This window comes from Anabrus simplex, chromosome 5 (assembly GCF_040414725.1).
Source record: "Anabrus simplex isolate iqAnaSimp1 chromosome 5, ASM4041472v1, whole genome shotgun sequence".
NCBI classification, from domain to species: Eukaryota; Metazoa; Arthropoda; class Insecta; order Orthoptera; family Tettigoniidae; genus Anabrus; species Anabrus simplex.
Genome location: NC_090269.1, coordinates 175,703,535 through 175,727,587, shown reverse-complemented (window position 1 = coordinate 175,727,587; position 24,053 = coordinate 175,703,535). Strand labels below are relative to the sequence as shown.

General features: G+C 38.4%; 1 protein-coding gene across 1 annotated transcript in view; it reads right to left on the bottom strand.

Moving 5' to 3' along the window:
- Positions 1 to 24,053, bottom strand: part of trsn (translin) — a 127,593-nt gene that overhangs the window by 44,891 nt on the left and 58,649 nt on the right. The window lies entirely within an intron of this gene.

Sequence of the window (24,053 nt, the reverse complement as noted above, 5' to 3'; positions counted from 1 at the left end):
GAGTAATTCAGGTGAATTCATAACAGATCCCAGGGAATCACTGGACAGGTGGAGGGAATATTTTGAACATCTTCACAATGTAAAAGGAAATCATCCTGGTGGTGTTGCGAACAGCCAAGCTCAGGGGGAGGAGGAAAATTAATGTTGGTGAAATTATGCTTGAGGAAGTGGAAAGGATGGTAAATAAACTCCGCTGTCATAAAGCGGCAGGAACAGATGAAATCAGACCTGAAATGGTGAGGTATAGTGGGAAGGCATGGATGAAATGGCTTCATAGAGTAGTAAGATTAGCATCTATAAGCAAGGGAAAAGGAAGGATTGCAACAACTACTGAGGTATCTCATTGATTAGTATACCAGGCAAAGTATTCACTGGCATCTTGGAAGGGAGGGTGCGATCAGTAGTTGAGAGGAAGTTTGATGAAAACCAGTGTGGTTTTAGACCACAGAGAGGCTGTCAGGATCAGATTTTCAGTAATGATAATAATAATAATAATAATAATAATAATAATAATAATAATAATAATAATAATAATAATAATAATAATAATCATCATATGGGCTCAGCTACCGTGTGCAGACATTTTGATTTGACGCCATCTGGCTGCCTGCTCGTCAATTTTGACGTTCCGTTTTACTCTAGGTCCTCTAGATGGCAGACAGAGTAAACCGGATCTCTCTTGGGCGTCTATGGCTGAAATTTAATTAATTTTGTCGGGTAAATACCAAATGTATCACCAGAGATCTTTTACATGCCGACATCGTACGACATGGAGTGTCTAATGGACTTTTTTCCGCCCTTCAAAAATCCGACTACCTCTGCCGGGTTTGAACCCGCTATCTTGGGATTCGGAGGCCGACACTCTACCACGGATCCACAGAGGCAGTATGCACCAGGTAACTGAAAAATCCTACGAGAGGAATAGGCAGTAGTGTTTATGTTTCTTAGATCTAGAGAAAGCATATGACAGGGTACCGAGGGAAAATATGTTCGCCATACTGGGGGAGGACTATGGAATTAAAGGAAGATTATTAAAATCAATCAAGACTGTAATCTTTCGCCTCTGCTGTTTGTAGTTTACATGGATCATCTGCTGAAAGGTATAAAATGGTAGGGAGGGATTCAGTTTGGTGGAAATGTAGTAAGCAGTCTGGCCTATGATGACGACTTGATCTTAATGGCAGATTGTGCCGAAAGCCTGTAGTCTACTATCTTGGAACTTGAAAATAGGTGCAATGAGTATGGTATGAAAATTAGTCTTTCAAAGACTAAATTGATGTCAGTAGGTAAGAAATTCAACAGAACTGAATGTCAGATTGGTGATACAAAGTTAGAACAGGTCGATAATTTCAAGTATTTAGGTTGTGTGAGATTGAATCAAGGTGTAGTAAAGCTAATGCAGTGAGCTCACAGTTGTGATCAACAGTATTCTGTACGAAGGAAGTCATGATGATGATGATTGTTGTTTAAAGGGGCCTAACACCGAAGGTCATCGGTCCAAGAAGGAAGTCTGCTCCCAGACGAAACTATCTTTACATCAGTCTGTTTTCAGACCAACTTTGCTTTATGGAAGCGAAAGCTGGGTGGACTCAGGATAGCTTATTCATAAGTTAGAAGTAACAGACATGAAAGTAGCAAGAATGATTGCTGGTACAAAGAGGTGGGAAGAATGGCAGGAGGGTACTCGGAATGAAGATATAAAGGCTAATTTAGGAATGAACTCTATGGATGAAGCTGTACGCATAAACCGGCTTCGGTGGTGGGGTCATGTGAGGCGAATGCAGGAGGATAGGTGTTATGGAGGGTAAGAGGAGTAGTGGGAGACCAAGACGACACTGGTTAAACTCAGTTTCTAATGATTTAAAGATAAGAGGTACAGAACTAAATGAGGCCACAGCACTAATTGCAAATAGAGGATTGTGGTGACATTTAGTAAAATCACAGAGGCTTGCAGACTGAATGCTGAAAAGCATAACAGTCTATAATGATAATGTATGTATGTATTACTATATGCATTTACTGATGAGACCTAGTGTTTACAGTGCAATATTTCTTCTGACATGGATTACAGTGGCGGCCCCGTTTCGTAGTGGTAGCGTTCCTGCCTCTTGCCCAAAGGCCCCGGGTTCGATTCCCTGCCAGGTCAGGGATTTTTCTGTCGACCTGAGGGCTGGTTCGAGGTCCACTCAGCCTACGTGATTAGAATTGAGGAGTTATCTGATGGTGAGATGGAGGCCTCGGTCTCGAAAGCCCAGAATAATGGCCGAGAGGATGCGACATGCTGACCACACGGCCACTCGTAATCTGCAGGCCTTCGGGCTGAGCAGCGGTTGCTGGGCAGGCCAAAGCCCTTTCAAGGGCGTTAAGTGCCGTGGGGGGATGGACTAGAGTAATTTTGTTACTTTCATTGATCTGTCTCAGTTTTGTCCTTGGCTTTGACAATACGAAAGTGACTGAGGAATGAGCGACGTTCAGCATGAAGAAATCGAATGACAGCACACACTGGACATTTGGCGGGTGGCAGGAGAGACTGTTTAGGTGCTGAGAACTGATATGTGAAATGTGACGCGGTCGACAGGAATACTAGAGACACTGCACAATACATCTGCACAATGCTTCATCGGATTCTCAATGTGGTTTTAATTTCGCGACTGATCGGACGTTGAAAAAAAATAGCCCTCGTATATTATCATTCTAATTTAATTTGTTATATGCATGATGTTTCTGACACAAGTAATGTAATATACGTATGTCTGTGCATTGTGAATATACGGATGAAGGTGAAGTGAAGGAAACGGGCAGAAATATATTGTTAAAAAACAGATACAGCCAACTTGTGCAAAAAAACAACCCCACCTTTTATTTGCTGTAAGCATTATAATAATTTACACACAACAGCAATACTTTCACAAGATAATATCAATAAAATGAATCATGCTTGTTGGGACAACAAAACTGTTTTGAGCAAAAAAAAAAAAAATGTTAATTTGTTGTCTACACTTTTAGACAGGGGAGTCCAAATAAAGGTATTGAGAGAAGCCACAAGAAGAAAATGATTATAAACATGCATGAACACTCAGCTTTTCTCCCCTAAAGTTGGCACTGAAATATCCGCATGCATGCATGCATGCATTATTTAGGATAAGGTTGTTATTGCCATCCTAACACCTGAATCCCGTAACACTTTGGCATTGTGTGACAGCTATCTAGTAAGAAGAGAGGCCTGAATCACAAGTGAGGTATGGCTGCAAGTGCAACAAATTCTGGTTTTTGCTTGTTCATGGATAAAGGAAAGCTTAAATGTTTTGTAAGATGCATATAAAGCTGTATTTGCAACTGTAGAAAAGGCAAACCTTGACTTCAAGAAACAAACAGTAATAATCATAATTGATAATCTTAACCACAATGGTCATAGCAAACTGATCCGTATTGACATGTTTGCCTCAGTACTGATATACAATTTTCATTTATTCTTCTGAGTGACCGTCGAGCAGATCGTAATCATCCTAGAGGAATCATAAAACATCCTAGATGCTAATATATACATAGACGAACCTGAAAATGCTTTCCACAGTGACGGGGATAGCGATGATGATGAGTCTTATGGAGATATTTACAGACTCTCTGGCAATTAACTCCGGGCTGATATTGAACTAGTGTACAAAAATAAGTGAAAATGGAACAATGGTAATGCTGAAATGAAATACATAACAGTAATTCAGCCAGCATGTATAATTCTGCATAATATGCACATGGGGAGCATCGATCAATTGGATCAAAATGTATCTTGTTACCGCATCAGCATCAAAAACAAGAAATGGTACTGGCCTATAATTGTGTTCCTTCTGAACGTCTCCATGGACAATGCACGGCAACTTTACCGTTTGACCCCAATTTAGACCTTCTTGGCTTCACACGCTACATCGTTAGGACATATATCCTATCTCGTGTCGCTACGCGTCCTAACGCATGAAGACTGAGTACGAAAGTATCTTCACGAGTGTTGCCAGAAGTGCGTTCCGATGGGGTATCCCACTACCTCGAAACAAGAGGGAAGCAAGTGCGGTGCGCTCATTGTGGTAAAGCTGCCAGGAAACAGTGCAAAAATGTAACGTTGGCTGCCACGTCCTTTGCTTCGAGTCATTTCACTCACGCTAAACCAGATTGGATGAAGAGAAGCAGAGTGTAACCTCAAAACACAGACTAAACTGTTTTGAAATTCTACTTGTAGTTTTCCTTTTTTGCTATTTTCAGAGTGATCACACTTGCTCAAAATGTTGGTATTGTGTGTATAACAAGTACTATAAACATACGAATATTGTCCTTTTGTTTTGAAACAGTATGCATTCTAAATTGAGACGAAACTGTTCCTCATTTATGTTTTGAATCATGTTTTTTAAATATTTTCTGCTTATTCAACACTTATGTGACTAATATTCACTCGAAAAGTTCGTTTTTTGAGCATGTCTCTTACCCTACCCGTTCATGATCACTGTCGACATATGTTGACACTGATGGTTATGAATTTCATGTTTTTGGTCCGTATTGAACTGAGAATAATATATAAGTAATAATAATAATAACGTAAATGTTTCCACCTTTTCAATACAATATATAATTTTGTAATTTTGTGAATATATTGTATTGAAAAGGTGGAAACATTTACGTTATTACTTATATATATGTTGACACGGTAAATCTCCGCAAAAATATGTTAATGAAACCTAAAATCATCATAAGCCTTTCATTTAGGTTACAAACATATGTACTTACGAAATATATAGCAATATTCCACAGAAAAAGACTTTGGGCAGATATGGGTTAAATGTGCAATTGTGAAAACATTAAAGCTACAGCCAGATGAGAATTTTTAAACATAATATTCATCCGTTGAAAAATGCAAGAACTAGGCACATAGTTACGTATAATATGAAGTGGCTACAAGTTATTAGGCAATATAGAAGTGCAAAGCCATCCTCAAGGTCAAAACGCAGATGAATAGATTGCAGCCCGTAATAGTCTGGTATACTGAATGTGATTGTGGTGCAATTCAAGATCTTGAGCATCTATTTCACTGTCCTTGCTACCCTGTGAAAAAAACAACTTGAAGACTTAATTACAGCCAATGATAAAGCTATTGTGGTTGTTTCATAATGGAGCACATTCAGCATCTGAGGGTACAGTGAAACCTGAATTATCCATTTCCGAAAACTATGTTTTCCTGGATTATCCATTCAAATTATGGAGTCCCGCGAGTATCCCAATTAAAACACGTATTAAAAATGCTGTGTTATCCATTCCTCAAAGAAACAATTTCTTGCATCAACCATCCAGAAATTTCAGTCCTATCAATGCTAAATTCTCGATCAAACATTTGTCGAGAAACAATATCTCATGAAAAGACAGCTACGTCATACCTACATCTTCATGCTAACATCCCGTCTCTCTGGTAATTAAAGCAAGAACTGGGAAAGTGATCAGCGGTGAAGTTGCTTAAGGGACCACCTTCACATCGTATTCAGCTGGTATTATTTATTATTTATTTACATATTTTATGCCCACATTGGAGCACTGAAAGTTAATTTCTTTTTCTTCTCCCAGAACTTTCTCATCCTCTCCGACCTGGAAGCCCTTTGTGTGTCCGATATAGTATATTGTTTCCGTTCAACTGTTTTTAGTTTGAGACTTATGCTTTTGTTCTGCAAAATCCTCTTCTTTTTTCTGTCTTTGATTTGTTGCCAAGTTATACCCAATTCTTCCAAATCATCCTGAAATTCTTCGAACCAATTATTATTGATTTTATTCTTCAAAAAGTAATCGAATAGTTGTTTCAATATCCTCGTGCCTGGTAATCTTGATATGTGACAGAAAAAGGAAATTCTTCTTTTACGCATTGTAGATATTATTGATTCACATTCACGATAGACAATGTTGTTAGGCAAAAATCTCCACTGTCCATCAACTTGGTGTTTTTTATTAATAATTGTTCTAAGAATTCTTCTCTCAGTTTTCTGTAATTTGTCTGTTGTAGATTTTACATTTAATTTGAATAAAGTTTCACTAGCATACGTTGCCTCTGGTTTGACTATGGAATTATAGTGTTTCAGCTTAGCGTTTATCGAAAGAGATCTTTTTTTATAGGTTGGCCAGGTAAGTCTTTGTGCTTGTTTAAATTTAGTTGTTCTGTGTTCTATTGCTTCTTTTTCATTTGTGTTCCATGTTATTATTTCCCCAAGATATTTGAATTTCTGAACAATTTTAATCTCTTTATTACTGTTCAGTTGAATAACTGGTAAATCAACTTTAAAAGTTGGCATCATTTCTGTTTTTTCAAATGAAATTTGTAATCCCATTTTTTTAGCTATAATTTCTAGTTGTTCAATTTGAAATTTAGCCTCTTCTATTGTATTTGCAAGTAATGCTAAATCGTCCACAAAAGCAAGGCAGTTGAGTTTAATATTTCTACCGATCTTGATACTTGGTTGGCATTTCTTGTTCCATTCACGCATAACCTTCTCCAATGCACAATTAAATAACAATGGTGAAAGTCCGTCTCCTTGTCGAAGTCCAGTTCTTATAGTGAATGATTCTGATAATTCACTTCTAAATTTAACTTGTGCCTTTGTATTTTTAAAAGTCATACTAATGAGGTTAACAAGTTTTTGGTGTACGCCAAATTCTTTAAGGCTTTTTAATAATGATTCACGATAAATACTGTCGTATGCTTTTTTAAAATCTACAAACATGATGACTAGACCCTTACTTCGAACTCTTTGGTGCTTCATTATCCATTTTAAACTAATGATTTGATCTGGACAGCTTCTACTTGGTCGAAATCCTCCCTGATATTCTCCAAGTTCTTGGTCGAGTTCTTAGATTCTTATGTATATAATCTTGGATAAAATCTTGTATGTAATATCAAGCAAGGATATTCCCCGATAATTATTTGGATCAGAGCGATCACCTTTCTTATGCAGCGGGTGAATTATCACTGTATTCCATTCCTCGGGAAGCTTCTCCGTGTTCCAAATATCAATGATGTGGCGACCCCATCGCCCAGTGGGAAACCACTGCAATCAGCTACCCGAGTATTGGCGGGAAAACCATAATGTTTGCGGGGTATGGAGGAAATGCCTACTCCCAGTCCTGAACAACTAGGATGAACTTGTAGCATTTCATTTATCACCAATTCATACTTCATTAATCACCTTTCCAGATCACATCTGGAATTGTAAAGCCTGACCTCGGTCAGAAATGTTTCGATCGAAAGATCAGACAATCAGCTGGTATTATTTCATGAAACCACAAAAAATCATAAGGCAGAGAGACCACAACAGTTACAAGGAGACAGAGTGCATTCCGACAGCTCTACTTGAAGATGGAACGAGTTTTGTCAAATGTTCATACTTGTAAAAATATCTACATTATGCCCAGAGTTAATTTATTATTGAGGAAGACTTAACGATTGTAATGCCAGATTTTCACCACTTCTTTCAGGGCACTAGTCACTGGGCTTTCAGACAGTAATTGAATTTGCTCCTTCCTAACATGAGCCTAGTATTTTAATATGGTTGGATACCTTGTGTGACCATACTTATGGAACATTCTGTACCAGGCTAACAATGAAGGCCTCTACCGGCTTGGGCTTTACTATTAAGAGCTTTCTGTCGAATGTTTCATTTAGAAGGCTGTATTGCTAGCTGGAGAAAACTTACACTTTACATGGTAGAGTTTCTGTTTGCTTATAATAAAATGACGTGACCTATAAAGCATGTGAAAATCTCAAGAAGAACTCAAGATTATAGAGGAAGTTGTGTGGAACCTCTGCAAAGAACAGAAAACCGGGGAAGGAATTGAGGTATTCTGATATGGAAGCAGTCCTCTTTTGTTGGAATCTGCAAGTCTGGGTGTCGAGAATTCTGGTGGATGGCAACATCTTGCAAGAAATGCATCACAGCAAGAATGGATGTTGAACATTTTTCGGCTTCCAATGGATGGATTTCCTGATTTAAAGAGCATCACGGTCTGCTGAGAGAGCTGCAGTTGACAGTTCTGCTATGGAGGAGTGGAAAGAAAATCTCCCAAAGCTGGTTGAAGGATATGAACCGAAGGACTTCTATAACGTGGATGAAACCAGCCTATTACAAGATATTAGAATCATTCCGTATTGACGGTTTTCACTTTACAAAGGAAAATTTAATATGTCCTCCTATTCAATACATAACATTCAATACATGTGGTGGCGATTAATTGCTTCAAAGGGAACTACTGCAGGCAAATGGTGCCGAGGACAGTGTGTATGTTGGATGCCAGGAAAGACGTGAAGATGAATTTCAGTATTCTACAGGCAATCCACTTGTTGTGTCAGCGTGGTTCTTAGTTTCACCTACCACAGTTCAAAACAGTTCGTGTTTTCATAAATGTGGCTCTGGTGAAAGCAGATACATGAACTACACAAACACCGCCAGCAAAGAACTTGTTATCAGTGAGGACTGGGAGAAACTCACGCCAAGGGATGTTAACATTCAATACATGTTATGTATTGAATAGGAGGACATATTAAATTTTCCTTTGCAAATTACTTTGCAACCAGCCTATTTTTCAACTGCTTACTGGATCGCATGCTAGCATTTATAGGAGAAACATGTCACAGAGGTAAAAATGTGAAGGATTGCATAACTCTTTTGTTGTGCTGTAACAGTGACGGATCGGACAAACATATCCCTGTCGTCATAGGCAAAGCAGCAAAACCAAGATCCTTTAAGAACGTCAAAAAGTTATCAGTGTGGTTTATGTGAACAGTGAAGCCTGGATGACGATAAGACATTATTTAGGATTTTCTTCATGGACTGGACACTTATTATGAGTGCACAAGTGAGAAAAATAGATTTGTTACTGGGTAACTGTGCCGCCCACCCACAGGAACTAGGGCTCTCTAAAGACTAGGTATGCTCGCCCGCCATTATGGTTCATTCCTGCACTACGTTGTAAGGCAGTTGACCGCCCTAGCCTTGCATATCACTCTTTTTTATTGTTCTCCACGCTAGAAAATAATGCTAAACTAACATACTGTAAAAATACTAATTCTCAGTATTACTCAAACGGTTACTCAACATAAATATTACCCGTAGGGCTTGGATGTTTAAGACCTAAAAATAAGCCAAATAAGCAAGCAAATACGACCTAAAAATTGATGAAATATGACCTCAAAAGTGAAGAAATATGACATAAAAAATTACAAAATATGACCCGAAAATTATTAATATAAATATGGCCATTTTAAAATAAATTATACATCAAAACGGCAATGCCTTTGATGAATATTTGTTAACTAAATTATTTATTCTTACTTTCATGTCCATTTTCTGAATGTACTGTTTAGCAGTTATTAACAGTCGATTGCCCTTGATTCACTCATCAAACATTTGTGAATGCATACCTATAAAGTACTAAGTTCGTTAAGATAATTAGATCACACAACATTTTAAAAGTCAAGACATCTTTGCATTCTGCATTTCGAGAAAAATAGAAATCAATCTACTTTTAAATATTTTTGGGACATTTAAGCCCAGATTTCATTAATATTATTCAAATGCGTTAAAATTTTAATTGAGCACCACGAAGCGAATTGATGATGATTGACGATGCTTGTTGTTTAAAAAGGCCTAACATCTAGGCCATCGGCCCATGAAGCAAATTAAGCAGATGTCTTTCAATACATTGTGGTAGAAAAATGGGTGTTTCAATCTGCACCTAAGGCTAAAATGTTTTATATACTAATTTGAAACAAAACAAAACAAAAACGCGTGATTTCACTAATGCTACAAGTTTAGAAGTAAATGGAAAGAGGCTGAGGTTCAAATATCTGCACAAAGACAAGTGAGCGATTGCTGGGATGAGTTTTTCACGATTATTTCTGTCTCTTCCTGGGAGACTGGGTTGCCGAGTACAGCAGGTGGGGTAAAAGGTGCAGTGAGGTCTATGACTTTCACTCTATACAAAGAGTATTCCACTTGCATTAACTGCAGATGTGATAACGAGAAGCAGTTTTGTGAACACTAGTTCGCACTCGGTAAGTCGAAGATGACTTTATACAGCTACAGCTGTCGTCAAACAGCCGAAATATGACATTTCTACGAAAATAACTAAAAATATGACCTTATGACAAAAATAGCCCAAATATGCATTTATATGACAAATAAAAATCACTTAATTGTGACATTAATCACCTGATTTGCAGCAAAATCCAACTCGGCAAGAAAATACAGGCAAAGAAAAAATATGACTTTTCCTAAACATCCGAGCCCTAAATATTAGTATATTTCATACATTATTGTGTAATTTTTACTCGAGACAGTGATTATAAAAGCAAGGTCGATGATAATTTGCCTTTTAATAATCAAACAAACTAGGCATGTACACTCACTGGAGAAATATTAGAAAAAATAGCTTACTAATAAATAGGTTTTTGATTATTATATTATTGATAAGTAGAATAGGTTGTTCGTAAACTATGTGCCGCGGTACCATCAAATGAAATGAGGGACACCGTGGTATTCATATAGACTACTGTCATTCTTAAATTGTGGAATCTGGCGTGGTAATCGGTCAGTGTCGAAGATATATAAATTGCGTTAGAAGATTTTGATACCATATGATCTCAGTCGGTATTTAATACTTGCGTGAAACTGATTCAGCACTATTTTCAATGTTGTCGAGTACTAAGAAAAATATTCTTCAAACAAAAATAACGCTGAAATGTGATGAACGAAGATGAACAACTGAGTTCCTTAAAGTTTATTTCTTTCTTCTAAAATTTAATCCCTTTTCTTATTTACCAGTATTTAATTTTTTTTTGCTAGTTGCTGTACGTCGTACCAACACAGATAGGTCTTATGGCGACAATGGGACAGGGAAGGCCTGGGAATAGGAAGGAAGCAGCTGTGGCCTTAATTAAGGTACAGCCCCAGCATTTGGCTGGTGTGGAAATGGGGAAACCATGGAAAACCATCTTCAGGGCTGCCGACAGTAGGGTTCGAACCCACTATCTCCCGGATGCGAGCTCACAGCTGCGCGCTCCTAACCACACGGCCAACTCGCCCGGTACCAGTATTTAAAAAAGTCATTCTACGTGCATTCATTCATTATCATTGTAGACCGTTATGCCTTTCAGTGTTCAGTCTGCAAGCCTCTGTGAATTAACTAAACGTCGTCACAATCCTCTTTTTGCAACTAGTGATGTGGCCTCATTTAGTTCTTATCTTTAAATCGTTATAAACTGAGTCTAACCATCGTCGTCTTGGTCTCCTTCTACTCCTCTTTCCCTCCATAACAGAGTCCATTATTCTCCTAGGTAACCTATCCTCTTCCATTCGTCTTACGACCCCCCCACCGAAGCCGGTTTGTGCCTACAGCTTCATCCATCGAGTTCATTCCTACCTTAGCCTTTATCTCTTCGTTCTGAGTACCCTCCTGCCATGGTTTCCACAAATAAACTTAATTTTTGGCGAGTGTTATGAATCTCATCAGCTTATGCAGTTGTAATGAACAGAGGATTTTAGTTTATTCCACCGAATATTCATGAAACAAATGTTATGCTATTATAAATTACATTCAGGAAGAAAGTAGGAATAGAGTAACTACTTCCATAGCTGAATCTTCTCTCCCAACCTGCAGTATTGCACTGATAATCAGTTACCAGTGACTTGCAAGGGGAGTGAGTGACCCACGAGCTGTGGAGAATATTGAAAATTTTTGACTTTGGCAAAGTTAACGGTACTTTTATTCCCCCCCCAGAGATTCCTCTGGTTTGAGGAGAAGTAGTATTATTTCTCAACACGACTCACCTTATTCAACTTCAAAGGGTTGCAACATTAACTTGCTCAGGCAGCACATTAAAAAAAAATATTTAAGTAATATTTTACAAATTTACTGTCTCCTTTCATTATGGTATTTACAAAACAATAACATTCCATTCCATTCCTTGTTTACATTTTCTCTTCTTTTCCGAAGCCGTCCCATACATTTTACCTTGTTTCCGTACATTCTTGTTAAAGTCCACAACAGCATAGGATCGAATTTTGAAGAAGTGTCTTAACACTTTCTTCTTTTAAATTACAGCAAGTTGGAGAACATGAACTGGTACTTTTATCATTCAAAATTTTCCCGTTACAAGATTTGCACCATTTTGCATTATATAATGCTTATAGTCCCTATAGAAGACCTCACAGTTACAAATGAACTTCATAACTTCACAATTTGGTTTCTTTAGACCAACCAGATTTAAAAAATGTACGAATGTTTCAGAACTTGAGTCAGAAAGCTCATAGTTTAAAACCTGTCTGCATATAGGCCTACCACACATCTTGGTTTTCAATAATGCATTTGTTGTACTACCACCAATGTTAAACAAATGATTTTTGTCATATGAAGTTTAGTGTTGACAAATATTGGAACTATGGTGTTTGGATGTTGAACTCCTGTTGCCGGACTTTGGGGGCAGAACTGAATATTGAATGATCAGTGTGACTGAATTAACGGGTGTAGTAATGTCATTGGGAACTGGATGCAGGTTTAAGTCAGCAGATGAAGTAGAAGGTGTAGCAGAGGCAGTGGAGGCATATTGCAGACCAGAAGGGAATCTAAACAACCTGTATCCCGCAGGAGAGAGATTACTGCAATTAGGTGCAAGACAACCCACCATCATGTAATAAATATCCACACAAATATAGCATTATTCTCTCCCTGCACGCAGTGATTAAAGCAATACGTTCAATGTGACGAAGCAAGCGCTCGTAGGAGAATCTAGAGTTTGATCACATGGCCCGTTGTGCATGTATGGCCTAACATGGCGGCTAAGCATACCCATGTTATAGATCCTTAACAGGAACTTTCTTTCTTAAGAAATGCGAAAGTTATTTTCTGTCCACTGAACTGTACCAGTGTCTAGATGCGGTGGTGATTAATTGCTTCAAAGGGCACTGCTGCAAGCAGCTGGTGCATAGGGCAGCGTGTATGTTGGATGCCAGGAAAGACGTGAAGATGAACTTCAGTATTCTACAGACAATCCACTTGTTGTGTCAGCATGGTTCTTAGTTTCGCCTACCACAGTTCAAAACAGTTGCTGTTTTCATAAACGTGGCTCTGGTGAAAGCAGATACATGAACTACACAAACACTGCTGCCAGCAAAGAACTTGTTATCAGCGAGGACTGGGTGAAGCTCACGCCAAGGGATGTTAACTTTCACACGTACGCAAAAGTCAATAGTGAGCTCGTCACTCGTCACAGCTGTGTGATAATGCTAGTGTTACAACCAGTGCAAATGCCACATGAGACCGCAAGCGAGGAGGAGGACGAAGATGAAATTGAACCCCTGCCAAAGTTTGAAGAAGCATTAGCTTAAAAAAAAAATCACAACTACACTTAGCAGCAAAGTAAAGAACATTTTAACCTCCTATGGACAAATGGTGATATATAATCGATAAGTGTAATATGCTTCCACAGTCTGTTGTTGATATCGCACCTTCATAACAATAGCGACAACTCAAAAATGAACGTTACTGTGAAAAGTTTAGAACACCATTTAAATTCAAGGATTATATTTTGTCAGACTACTTCTACTAGATAGGGTAAAATATAGCATATATTACACCACATTTTCACAGAATTTCAATGAAATAAATCATAACTAAGAAGTGCCAATATTCTTGGCTGACGGTGTTTAGTATGCTGAAGTGGTATAACAGCATTTTTTATTTTTTGCAAGAAAGAAAGAATTTACACTTTTGACAGTTTTTGCATATGGTGCATGTCATAACTAAAACATGACTTTTTTGAGTTGTGCTATTATTCTTGAGGAGGTGCGATATATAGTCGACATCTCACTTTTTCTGTTCTGTGTGGTCGCTTGCCGATTATATATCACAGTGGCCCCAAAGGATGCGTTCTGCTGCCATCTCCAGGCAATACTTGCAAGAACCGTATTTCTCTGAATCTCATGTGAAAAATCAAGGGTCGCCTTGCATTCGCAACCTAACTGTAACGAACACCACTGGCAGCTACCACGGTAACCATGCTGCTTTCTTCACCCCCTATCCTCCCCATGCAAAACTTGTTGACCATCAACGTCTGCATCTTTATTATACATCACTAGCTGTGGCAACCAGTTGTACAGTGCCTCTATGTAATGTCACTGGTTCGCGGGAAATAGTGAAGAGAGAATGACATTCTATAAGCCTCTACAAAAAGTTTCTCAAATGTGCAGAATGGCATCAAAACATGCGGGCCTTCGAATTCTTAGAAAGGCCATAGCTACTCACTGGTAGAATTATAATGCGTCTACTGTACCTGCCGCTTAGTAAAATTAACATGTTTACAGACGGCAGGAATATTTTCGTGATGGATCGTCGAATTGTAAAGACGCGTGGAACAGATAGTGCCGGCAAATTTTACAACACGTTCTCATTGATATTATGATGCCAATTTTAAGTCAATGTTTATTAAACCATGGAAATGAAGAATAAATGTGCAGCCGCAAGAAAATGTGGCATAACTAAAGCCAATGTTCTGTGTTAGTGTGAAGACAAAGATAACTTTAAAAAATTCATACTGTACAAAAAATGCATTCAGTGGTCCCCAACAAGGACATTTTAATGAAATTGTGAGGTATGTATGTGAAAACCGCCGTATTGTAGACAAACGTGGAACAGGTATTGCCGGTATCTTTCAATGGGTTCTCTTTGATATTATAATGCCAATTTTAAGTTAATGGTTAATAAACTCGCGGAAATAAAGAATAATTGTGCAGCCGCAAGAAAATACGGGCTAACTAAATCCAATGTTCAGCGTTGGCGTGAAGACAAAGATAGTCTAAAAATGCGTACTGTACAAGCAAGCACTATTTAAGCCTGGTTTAATTTTTTGAAGGAAAAAGTGGGGGTAGTTTTGCATTCACAGTCATCTTGGATTCCGAGAAATATGGTACTTGGAAACCTGCAAAGATAATAAACTATTTGAACAAGCATGTTCAATACTTGACCATATGGTGTTAAACCACGTTTCAGCTGGTCCTCTGGGTTGAACAGAAAGCGGTATAATATTTTAGGTGAGGAACAGATAAATGAAGTGTTAGAAGAAGGAAACAGCAGTAATGAAATGAAATTTGCTAATATAACAATTTATTGCTCAAGTTAACCTTCTGTTCAATACATCAAGTGTTCTACACCTAAAATTTACTTCTATAAATATTTCAACCATTTTGGGTCATTTTCTGTAGAAATCAATTACAGTGAAACTCGGTTAAGAAGTTCCCGCTTAAGACGTTTTCCCGCCTAAGAAGTGTGATATTATTGGTCCCTTGTTCAGTTGCATTAAGATATACGTATATTTTTCCCGTTTAAAGTGTTCTGTTGTAAATACATTTCCCGGTTAAACAGTTCAGATTTTAGAGCCCCTTGAGATAGAAAACGTCCGCTCAAGTACCTCCAGTCTCACCGCAAGTTGCACCCTGTGTTAGACCGTTCGCGCGCTCGCAGTGTGTCTGGTGTCACGGAACCTGTGCGGGCTTGCCAAGGCCATATGACATCACGCTATGACAACACGGACAAAAGATGCTCACTATCACCTTGTGGAATCGAATCGAACCCATCAGTTGGAATTTCCACTCCACCGTTCCATCTAGCACAATAGAATCGAACGGGATTCTACGTGGGAAACATAAAGCACGCAATGGATGGTTTGATAAAACTTTAATGCAGTGATTTGCGGGCCGCGACAGGGTGAAGTCATTTATCGAGGTGCCCTAACCATTAATTAAAAACCGTGAAGTGTATTTGTCCACAACATTACTATTAATCTACCACAAAATTGAATATTCTAACCTGTTTGATTTTTTATTCCCTTGCTTATTTCCTTCCATGCATTCTCTCTTACGTTGTTGTTGCAATAATATTTATAGGTCTTGCCGTAGAGGAAATTACGCTAAACCGATAAGATTTTCCGTGTCCATTATTAGTGAGGTGAACAAAAACAATTTCCCGACTCTATGCAGGAAACAGCCGACTTGCCAGCAGCCAGCTGATACACATGCTGCCCAACAGCCGGCCGAAAGATCCTGATCATCTACGAAGTTGAACGAATGTTGATAGCCAACTGGGTGTTGGTGGGAGGCACGCAGATGCATTGCAATACCACATGTTGGCATAAAATTGAAAGTTATTATTATTACATCGCATTATTAGAACGTAGCACAAGGAAGAGGAGACATGAAATAAAATTCTCGCGGGGAAAGAAACTGTTTACGTTTAGATGTGCTAGCGTCGCTACTGCGCCTTTATCACGCCCACGTAATACCCCAGATACTCTTCCATGCACTCATTTCTGCAACTTCGAACCTGTGTTTCTTTTCTTCATTACCTATAGCATGAAGAGGATTGAAGCGGGAAAATAAACTCAATACTGGCTTGGCCATGCGGTACTTGCGAAACAGCGTGTTGCCGTGACAACCAGTAGGAATGCAGGGGTGATTTAGGCCTAGATTCTAAGAATCTCTAAGAATAAGTTGCCAGATTTCCCATTTGCTGCTGTTATCTTTGAAGCAGGTGTCGGGGGTGTGAGGAAGATAGAAAACACATGCTAACAAACTGTCTTGTCTTTGCGTCTTGTAAGCCTAAGCTACGGATTGCCAAGCATAGTGTAGCGTCGTAATTAGTATGAATAGGAGTCGGTGTAGTTAGCTGTACTTGTATTATCAACGTACAAACGTTTTAAGAGAAAATGAGCGGAACTCAGAGGAAAGAGATCGAGCGAAAGGCACTAACAATAAAAGACAAAGTGGAGATTATAAGGAAAGTGGAGTCATCTACAATTTCCTGGGATGCTTTGGCAAAAGAGCTGGAGATGCTGCCGTCTACTTTGAACGGCATTATAGCGAAGAAAGAAGAGATCTTTGCTTCTGCAGGGAATACTACAGCAAATTGCAAGGAAGTTAAATCTGAAAAGTACGATGAAATAGAACAAGCTCTGCTAATGTGGTTTAAACAGCAGCGAAGTTTAAACATACCTTTCAGTGGGACTATCGCCCACCCTGATTGGAGGGTCTGTCTTACAAGGGCTGCACTCGGCTAGAAATAGCCACACGAAATTATTATATTATAGTGGGACTATTGTGAAGGAGAAAGCCGAAAAATTGCATGCAAATTAAGGGTACCTTTTACCGCGTCGAACGGGTGGCTGGACTGCTTTAAAAATAGAGCCGGCATTGTTTACAAAACAATTTGTGGCGAATTTTTATATTGTGGCTTTCTGTTAGCAGCTCTTATATATCAGCCTATTTCGGTATTGTTTACAAACAAGGAAATCTGTTGGCTGCGTGTTTCACATGTATTTCAAAGTACCGCCCAACGGGGTAATTTCGAACAGTATGGTAGATTTGCCATATTTCATCGCATAGCAAAGAGCCGCCGGTGCTTTGCACTTACGCGCGCATTTTAGTTTGACCTTGAGGTTATGTTTCCCGCGTTCTGTGCTTTTTATTACGAATCGACTTCATACTTTGGAAAATTTCCCGTGTGCACTGGCATTGTTGAAAGTTCATGCATTATCATTATGTGGACACTTTCGATTGTCACGGCCAGAAGGAATCCATCAACTGACTGAAGTGTTTATAAACGATTGCTGTGGAATTTTGGTGTGATTCAGTGAAAAATAGTGTTTTATGCACATTTTACTGAAAATTGAAAGCAGCCTGGGTGATTTTGGACAATGTCTAGAAATTATCAGAGGCAGAAAGAAGCTGCTGCAAGGGGTAATTACGAACCAAAATTATTAGAAAAAGCCGTACGTGATATTAAAAGTGGCAAGATGTCTTATAGGAAAGCATTTGATTTCTATGGTATACCTTGGTCTACCCTACAAAATAAAGCGCGGAATGTACATCCAAAAAATGGGAAGACACCCAATGCTAAATGAGGAAGAAGGAAATGCTCAAGGAAGCTCGTCACCCTCCGGCCAGGCTCCACCCCAACACATAACACAACTGCTACTTCCTGCCGCCGCCGCAAATAAAATGTTCTTCCTGGGAAGTCGATTTTTGGCCGTGACTTCCGCCGAGATGAAAGCGCTGGCAGCAGCAGTGAAAATGAATGCGATGAAGCACACAATGAATGTAATGACGTTCTGGTGTTGCATAAAGAGGCTTTCCTTGTTGCAGATTATAAATACAAGTAGTGGAACAAAGAGCAGTATTTTGGCCTGGCCTGAAGTACTCTTTCAAAGGATGTGGATGTCAAATACTTGCACCCATATAAAAACAGCAGAAAAGTGTTTGTGTTCCCTAACATCCCTGCTGAGGATACAACAGCTAAAGAACAAATTTCAAAAATACTTCCAGTCCAAGTTGAGAAGAGAGGAATGTTTATTTTCAAGGAAAATATATTTTAGATTTATAGGCCGTGGCAACTACATGTTCATTGTATCGACCTTTTCTTGTTCTGATATTTGTATCGTGTGTAAGAAAAATTATTAAGATTTCTCAGTAGGATCTCTGTACAATTTATAACTACTAATATTTCAATTTAGTCTGGAAAACTTGACATTTACCTTGTCAGAAAAAAAGATCGATCAGTAACACATTACATTTATCATTACAATGATTTTAACCAGCTAGTCATATTTTGGACACCCTCAGAACACTTTAAATATCACCTAATATGATTTGAAACTTCGGACAGCAGTTTAAAAAGCATGTGCGCCCGAAATCACCCTGAAGTATGAGGTGAATTCGGACACTACTTTTTGTTTTCTCAGGAAAACCTGCGTTGGTGTATATTTTTCGTTTGTAGGGTATTGCATTAATTGGATATATTCCTCATTATTAGGATGATAAACAATACAATTTAAGATTCCCTTCGTGAGTTAAGACGAAAATAACCTCAAAATCGTCCAAAATCACCTTGTTTGACGGTACAGAATAAGTTTTTGGGCATTAGCCCTTTTAAGAAGTTTCCTGCTTAAGAAGTAATTTTTTTTGCAGTCCCTTGAAAAACTTCTTAACAGAGTTTCACTGTATACACAATAATAATTAAAACACTTAAAATTAAGGAATGGATGTGTGTTCTATATCTAATGTACTGGCATAGTCTTTGTCTAGGAGTTCGTGATCTTAAACGGTGTCGACAGATGTTATTGTGAAGAGTTTCTTGAAGACGGGCATCGCAAATGCGTTGGACGAAGTCAGGATGATGCAGTATGATGCAGAATGATAGAATGATGCACACGAGAATAGCTAAGATTGAAGGCAGTGACAATGAATAGAGTAAGTATGCCAGTTGTCTTGTTTCAATAGTCTAATGCAAATTTTACGTTATTTTTTTTTTTTCCCCGAGAATAAGATCTTTCGCATACAAATCCCCGCCATATCATGCACCGAAAATGTTCACACTTATTTTTTGTCAAAAAAGTGTGAGGTATATGCGAGCAGATAAGGTAATTATCATGTATAATTGATTTCTACTGAAGATGATCCACAAGGGTTAAAACATGATACAGTAGTGTTGATTATCTGACCTAAACGAGACCTGGAGTATGTCGGATCACCAAAAATGTCGGATAATACAGAATAACTTCAAAATGTACTTAAACAAACAGGAAGACTATAATGTATTATTAAAACAATGACATGACGGTACTCCATTTATTGAATTATAAATTCAATTGTACAGAACATGCAGTATTGGACAAAATCATTCCAAATGTCTTACGAAAAGAAATTTGTCAACAATGTCTGTTTGCCTGCTGATTCACGTTTTCTTGCTGCAACATCCCGCTATCAACGAAAAATCAACAACTCCGTTGTGCTTGCTTCCGGCTGTTGCTCAACGAAGGTTAATGCCATTTCCAATGCACTTAATCCTTCACTGTGAGTCACCGTTTTCTCCCTTTGTTCTTCACGGCCTCGTTCCTCTTCTTCATCATCCTCAATTTCGTTAGCATTCACAAAATCAATAATATCAGTGTCAGTTAGTTCAAACAGCTGATCTTGTGCACACCACCTACTCACATCTTGAGTCGTAGCATCCTCACAGCCAGGAATGCAATTCAGTAAGGGGACAATGTTTTCCATGTCTTTTTGCATCACCTCTTCTTGATGTTCAACCTCACTCAACAATATGTTCCAAGACTTTGGTAATGTCGTTGTTTCAACTTCTTCCCAAGACTGTGCTATCCAGTATGCCATGTCTTTCATGTCAATTCGTTTTAACTTTTCTATCATGTCGTTTCCATTGTCCATTTCCTCTATCAGGGATGAAAGGATTTTCCGCTGATATTTCCCCATCAGTGTTTCAAGCAAACCTTGGTCCATTGGCTCGCATAATGACGTCACGTTAGGAGGGAGGAACATGACTGATGTCACCACTTCTAAGATACTCTTCATTTGGGTGTGACAGAGCATTGTCTAGTAGAAGAAGAGCTTTTCTAGGGAGATTATTTGAAGCTAGAAATGGTTCTACATCTTCAACAAACTGTGTAAAAAGAACAGTCTTTAAAAATGTCAGCAGACATCCAGGCATCCTTCTGATTCGTGTAATGAACTGAAAGGGAATAACAGGAATGTTTTTAAATACCCTATGCTTCTTTGCATTACCGATCATAAGCAATTTTGCTTTTAAGTTCGCAGTAATATTACTATAGGCAAGAACAGTAACTCCTTCCTTACTACGCTTGTATCCAGGTGCAGACGTCTCGGCTTGGGCTGCGAGAGTTTTTGATGGCAGCATCTTGAAATTTAGCCCAGTCTCGTCACAATTAAAAATCTGATCACTGGTTAATCCTTCAGCAAGGATTATTTCTTTAAATTCCTTTCTAAATATCACAAACTCATCAGATTTAGCTGACAGTTTTTCTCCACTGATAATAAGCTGCCTAATGCCGTACCGTTTTTTCAACCGATCGAGCCACCCAGCACTGGCAGTAAAATTAGGTCCCTTTCATTAAACTCCTTCTAGAAATACTCTGACTTTTCTTGCAGAATGGGGCCAGATATTGGCAGGCCCTTTTACCGGTTTGAGTGAACGAAGGAATAGTGCTTCACTTCCTTTCTTCTACTCACATTTTTTCAAGGTTTTTCTAATTTTCAGTGCATCATTTGTGGTCTGGTGCTCTTTTTTTTCCCCCAATCTCCCATTGTAACACGTCCAACACCATAATTTGAAGCCAATTTTTGAAGAGTTTCCCATTTGTCCAGTCTCTTTAACGCACTAAACTTGTCTTCCACAGTAACTTCCGTTTACTCGCCATACTCACAGACGACATGAAAACTATAACATCCGCACCCAACCAATACTACACTGGACAATGACCGAAGACTCGCTGCACCTGTCCTTGAGTAAAAAACAGTCCTATCGCCAGCAATCAGGCCAGTGTTTGTCCCACGATCGCACCCTCCACACCAGGTGTCCCAGAATTTAGTCTTCCCCAAAAGTTAACATTAAGTCTACCGGTGTCGGGTAAATGAAGGTCGGTTGAACGAGACTTTACTGTAAAAGTAAATTTTAAGTGTAGAACACTTGATGTATTGAACAGGAGGATAACTTGAGCAACAAACTATTATATTAGCAATATTAGCTGTCAAAACAGAAATCACGAGAGTCATATCTTGTAGTACTGATGAAAGCCTGAGAAGTTTACCAGATGTTGACAGGTGGATGGAAGTAATGCCTGATGACAGGAAACCTAAAGAATCTGCATTCTGTAATAATTCCAAACCTACCACTTGATGCAGAGCCTATTGATTATTTTTTTACTATTGTTTTACTATGAGTAGTTCAGCGCAATTGCTTCTTATGAATTGTTTACTAAATGGGAAGGTTCCCATTTTGGAAAGTACAGTAGAAGTCTGTTATAGCGAGAATTTACAACGGCGAAAAATTTACTCGCTATAGTGGATTGTCGTTATACCAGATTTTCCCTAAATTTCAGAAAAGATACGCAAAAAACCAAATACCTTACCACGCACGTATCACGGAAACATATTGTACATCCCAGCAAAATAATAATAATTTTGCTGTAAATTTATGGGGGAACAGCCTTTCTGAAATTTAACCTGACGTGGTAATAAACTAACCTCTGAAATCAGTGATGCATACTGTCATATCTTGAGATGTATCACATTTTTATTTATTTACTGTACCTAGTACTAAAATCAACTGCCGGGCTGAGTGGCTCAGACGGTTGAGGCACTGGCCTTCTGACCCCAACTTTGTAGGATCGATTCCGGCTCAGTCCGGTGGTATTTGAAGGTTCTGAAATACGTCAGCTTCGTGTCTATAGACTTAATGGTAGGCCCTACGTAAAAGAACTCCTGCGGGACTAAATTTTGGCACCTCGGAGTCTCCAAAAACCGGTGAAAGTAGTTAGTGGTACGTAAGGCCAATCAGTTGTTTATTTCAGCCTATATTTTGACTGAGCTAACAAACGATATCTGTCACGTTATTTACACACTTATGAAGAAGAATAATGAAGGCATGTTCTCTCTTGTTTCGAACCTGTATATTTCTTTTCACCAGTCAACAAGGATTAATAATCGGCAGCGCGAGAAAGCTCACTAGTGTGGGTAGTGGATGTAGCAAGAAATCGATATGGATGATAGTATTCAATTTAAATGTAGCCTTCGGAAACACACTACTGAAAATGCCTGTTGTTCACAATCGCATTTTTTCTTTCAGTTCAATACTTCACAAGAAAAATTTCAAATCTTGTCAAAGACTGTTCAACACTGCAGAAGGTTTGACAAGATTTGAAAAGATTTGGCAAGGTTTGATAGAATTTTGTTTTAATGTGGAGGAAAGTCAACCAGCAGTTGTGGTTCTAGGACTAGCAGTGTGATATATTCTTAAAAGGAAGAGAAACGCGCAGAAAGGCATAATGTGATCACGTTCACAGAAAATAATGGCAATGTTTTGTGTACGATACTGGCATAAACAAAAATTACAGTTGCAGTGTGCCCAGGATATCAGTTTATCATTTCAGGGATCAAAATAGGCTATATCAAGAAAATGAAGAGCTATTAAAATATAGGTAAATGGAAAAATAAAGACCGACTATTCAGTTTTGCACAAAATACTACAATTAAAGGTGCAGGAGATCACAGAGAAAAGCAATATAGGAATTTCACAGTTTAAAGCAAGCACAAGGTGGCTATGTACTCAACAAGAGGAACAACCTTTCTTTGTGAAGGAGGTCAGGTATGCTAGTGATTGCCAAATGACCATAAAAAAATAAAACAGGGTGAAATTCCATCAAAATTTTAGATTCAAAATTAAATTCATATATTTTCCCCTACCTTCCCTTTTTTGAGGTTAAAAATTGCAAACAATGTGGGAAAATTATGTGACTAAATACAGTATTTTCAGTTAATGTTTTTAGTATGTGTCCTTGCTTCTAGCTACACAAGTGGTCTGATTGTTCAGTGCTTTAAATTTCAGCGCTACATCAGATTCCCTGGCATCTCTGGTTTTGTCACTGTCTTACAAGAAACAATTCTTCACTCAGAACAGAAAATATACACCAATGGAGTAAATGTTAATTTTGCACAGAATTTACTTTGCTTATCTTTCAAATTTGCATAGAATTTAGAACCATTTTTTAATACTGTTTTTCTGCTGCACTGATATAAACAGTCTTACGGCGACGACAGTATAACACAGGGCTGGGACTAGAAAGGAAGCAACCATAATCTTAATTAAGATACATCCCCAGCATTTGCCTGGTGCGAAAATGGGAAACCATGGAAAATGAGATCTGCCAACAGTGGGGTTGGAACCCACTATCTTTCGAATTCAAAATGCATTGTCAGCGGCCCTGAAGAGAGTTTTCCATGGATTTTAGTAGGACATTTCAACTTGTTCCTCCATGACTGCAGCAGATCCTTATCAATCAATCAATCAATCAATCAATCAATCAATCAATCAATCAATCAATCAATCAATCAATCAATCAATCAATCAATCAATCAATCAATCAATCAATCAATCAATCGATCAATCTTTATATTAGC